Source organism: Galeopterus variegatus, unplaced genomic scaffold (assembly GCF_000696425.1).
Source record: "Galeopterus variegatus unplaced genomic scaffold, G_variegatus-3.0.2 Scaffold1284, whole genome shotgun sequence".
NCBI lineage: Eukaryota > Metazoa > Chordata > Mammalia > Dermoptera > Cynocephalidae > Galeopterus > Galeopterus variegatus.
In genome coordinates, this window is record NW_007727395.1 from 367,129 (window position 1) to 368,621 (window position 1,493).

Genomic DNA, 1,493 nt, shown 5'->3' on the forward strand with positions numbered 1-1,493 from the left:
AGCCTGGAAAAGAGTACTCATCAAAGATTTAGGACACCTATTGTTAAATACCTAAAAATACTTAAAAGGGGAATGTTGATTCAATATATTGCATAGCACCTCAAAGTGCAAAAATAGAACACATGTGGAAATTACAATGAGGTGAATTTCATTTAATTAGGAAGTACTTTATAGAACACTGGTGTGTCTAAGAGTGGGAAGTGTTACCTTGTAGAGAAGTGAGCTTCTTCTTGTCACTTACAGTGTCTACATTCAGTCAGGAAGACATTGATGTTGGAGAGGAGATTGTGTCAGACAGCATCTAGGTTCTTTCTGTGCTAAGATTCTTTGATTCTCAACCCAGTATCCCTCCCTCTCTTACGGGATCCATTGTGAATAAGGAGACAAATTTGAACATGATCAGTTATACGAGCAGATCACTTAGATGTGAAAGCAGAAATGCAGCCAAACAAAGCACTAGAGCTCTGGAGATGCAACCCCGCCCAGTGATAAGTAAGAGTTAAAAGTAAAACCCAAAACAAGGAGTCCCCATGTAAAAACATGCTTCAAACAAACAAAATCCCAAGGATCTTGTTTAAGAATTATGTAAAGAAACCCAAGAGGGCATTGGGGCTAGGTAGGAAGATGAATAGTTTGCAATGAGCCATGAAACAAGGTCCAGAATAAGTAGATGGAATCAGTGTTAGAAGTACAATTAAGGAGAAGAACAATCAACCTATATAGTATTCAGATATGGAAGGTGAGGAATGCCAGTGGAGCATAAAAATTGGAAAAGGCAGAATTAATCTTCCTGAAGGAAACCAGCCTATGTTCAGAGGTACCCAGAGGGATGGAGCCGGGAGGGCTTTTATTTGATTCCTTTTGGAAGAGTGCCCGGAGGTGTGACTTTTCTCTCCTTTTACCTGCCACAGGTACAGACAATGTGCCATTCTAGCTGGGAGATATATATGACTAGACATTCATAGGGAGGAGAAAATAAAACCAACTCAAAAGAAAGCATAGTTAAAAATAAATTGTTTGGAGGAATAATTCCCTCTTGTACTTTGTAAGAAAGGTATGTTTCCAGAGACAAGAGTTGCCTAACAAAGGTGAATTAGGATGGAGGATGCCAAAAGCAATCACCTAAGCAGCAAAGAATTTGGAGACAGGTTCAAGATGCCTGGGTTCAAGGCTAACTCTCCACTGACACCAGGGCTGGGATGAGGATCTGAGTAAAAAAGATGGCTCTGAAACAAACATATGAAATAAAATCCTCATACTCGGGATGACAGAGGAAAGAGTGCAAAGCCAACAACAGCACAAGTTTATTGAGGACCTAATATGTCACAGTCCCCGTGCTCTAGCAAAGATTCCTTTTCTTTAGAGTACATTGTGTAATGTTGAATATGTTAGTGATCCTGATTTCAGCATCACATATTGCACACAGATATTGATATTCAATGCTGTGCCCCACAGATATGTACAATCAATTGCATTTCAATTAAAAAAAAAAA